General features: G+C 40.5%; 1 non-coding gene across 1 annotated transcript; it reads right to left on the bottom strand.

Annotated features, from left to right (window-relative positions):
- Window positions 1-834: 834 nt before the first annotated feature.
- Window positions 835-941, bottom strand: LOC131217913 (small nucleolar RNA R71). The gene has a single exon (XR_009157498.1). It is a non-coding gene; the product is annotated as a small nucleolar RNA R71 (small nucleolar RNA).
- Between the last annotated feature and the right edge of the window lie 1,766 nt (window positions 942-2,707).

Below are 2,707 nucleotides of genomic sequence, written 5' to 3'. Positions count from 1 at the left end.
CTTTCTATAAGCTTATGCACAATAGATGCATGCAAGTGGCATTAGGTCACGGCAGCATTGAGCTTGGAGCGTGCAGCGGACTTCTAGAGCTTCCGATATTGTTATTATATTTCCTTTTATGCACTGTACTTAAAAGTTTTGATATTAATGGATATGTTATGATGATGTTGCCATTATGACTTGGGTAAACTTGTGGTTATGCTTCTTACGAGGTAAATGTACGTTAGAAAATCCTCCTCATAGGGTTCCAGGATCGGAATCTAGCGTATGGGCGCTGGAAGCCGAGAATGGGGTACTACGGAGGCTGTCGGCACCAGATTCGGCATTCGAGAATTTTATGAGCCCAGTTTCCGAGTTTAGGGGCGTGACAATGGCTATTAATCAACCGGTCAATCACTCGAGAAGACAACCTCAACCTAGGGTTGAGGAGGTCCAAGATGGGAGTGAGGTGCATCAAGCACCCCTACCTCGTACTTTATGAGATTATTTACAACTAGCGGGGGTTAGTACACCTTCATGTATAGTTTTTCTAAAAAATATGGGACACATGGATATCAAGCCAAGGGTGATCCAACTCCTTCCAAAATTTCATGGGCTTGAATCTGAAAATCCCTATCTACACTTGAAAGAGTTTGATGAAATCATAGCCACTCTATATTTTCCTAACGTGTCTAACTACATGGTCAGGTTAAAACTCTTTCCTTTTTCTTTGAAAGAGAAAGCTAAGATGTGGTTGCATTCACTACGTCCTCGATCTATTGGTAAATGGAATGACATGACAAGGGAGTTCATAAAATAAAATATAAAAAAAAAAATTCATGCCATAAGACGAACACCCTTAGAAAGTCGATCATGAACTTCGCCCAAAAGGAAGATGAAACATTCTTCCAATGTTGGGAGCAGTTCAAGGATCTTGTCAGTTCATGCCCACAAGATGGTTTTGAAACGTGGCGCATCACGAATTTCTTCTATGATGGACTGACATCTTCCATGGGCCAATTGGTCGAGATAATGTGTAATGGGGAATTCATGAATAAAAGTGTTGATGATGTGTGGGATTATTTTGACAAGCTTACTGAAAACACACAATCATGGGACATCACCCCAAAATCAAGCACAATGTGCAGGCCGACACAATCCAAAGAGAGAGGTAGAATGTATCTCCTGAAAGAGGATGATGATATCTATGCTAAAGTGGCTAATCTCACCAGAAAACTTGAGGCCAAGGATAAGGGTAAGGAAATTGTTTGCGGCATTTGTGCTTGCAACATTCACACAACTGAAAATTGCCTAACAATATCTGCTTTTCAAGAGGTATTGAATGAGCAATCCAATGCCATAAATACTTATCAAAGACCTTTTAGTGGGCCCACCTCTAATACGTACAATCCTAGCTGGAGAAATCATCCAAACTTCAGTTAGAGAAACAAACAAACTGCTACACCCCAAGGATTCCCTAATCAAATTCCAATTCAAGGGAAAACTCAGGAGGATCTAATTTTAAAGCATCTTCAAAACCAAGAGCTTTTCAATTAGGGTATGCTACAAGTCTTTCAAGACCTCACAATGGTCATACAAGGACTTGAAACTAAAAGTGCAATTGAAAACAAAGGAACCTTCCAGTTCAACCTCTTCCTAATCCAAAATTGCAATATGAATTTAGCGACCCAAGCTTTTCCAATCAGATGGAGCAAGCTAAATCTATTACCACTCTTAGGAGTAGGAAGACCATTAACAAAACCATTCCGGTTAGGGCTGAAAAGCCTGAGGACCTGGAAGAGGATAACAATAATAGATCTAGCCATGCCCCACAAGAATTAGAACCAGAACCTCAAGGGAAGCCGATTGCTCCATTGCCCCAACAGTTGATTGCACCAAAACCTCTTTCTAACTCTCAAGACATAGTAGAGGTGTTGAAACAAGTGAAGGTCAATATTCCTTTACTGGATGTCGTAAAACAAATACCTTCATATGCCAAATTTCTGAAAGACCTATGCACGACTAAAAGACAGCAAAATATTCAAAAGAATATCTTTTTAACTGAAAAAGTGAGTGTCATCCTGAAGTAAGATGTGCCACAGAAATACAAAGATCCTGGTAGCCCAACCATCTGTTGCATAATTGGGAACTACCGGATTGAGCATGCACTTCTTGACTTAGGAGCAAGCGTGAATCAGATCTCGTACTCAGTCTATGAGCAACTTGGTCTATGTGAATTAAAACCCACCCGGACCACGTTACAACTTTCTGATCACTCAGTTCATGTACCAAGAGGGATAATCGAGGATGTGTTGGTCTAGGTTGACAAATTCTACTATCCGGTTTATTTTATCCTCTTGGATATGCAACCCATCGTGGACATGAGCACTCAAATTCCTGTCATTCTTGGTCGCCCATTCCTTACCACATCAAATGCAATAATTAATTGCAGGAATGGAGTCATGAGTTTATCTTTTGGAAATATGACGTTGGAGTTGAATATCTTTTTCAATACGGCCAAACAGGTAGAGGATGATGATGATGCCCCCGATGTTAACATGATTGACTCTTTCGTGGAAGATAGAACACTTTTGACCTTATCCTCTGACCCTCTAGAGACATCCCTGGCTCACTCTCATGATTTTGATGATGATATGATTAGGGAGATAGGTGTCATGCTTGATACTGTGCCGATACTTAAAATTAACTGGTGGAGGCCACAATTTGA

The sequence above is a fragment of the Magnolia sinica genome, chromosome 10 (genome assembly GCF_029962835.1).
Source record: "Magnolia sinica isolate HGM2019 chromosome 10, MsV1, whole genome shotgun sequence".
Taxonomy (NCBI): domain Eukaryota; kingdom Viridiplantae; phylum Streptophyta; class Magnoliopsida; order Magnoliales; family Magnoliaceae; genus Magnolia; species Magnolia sinica.
Note: the sequence above shows the minus strand (reverse complement) of the source record. Positions and strands in the feature narration are given on the sequence as shown.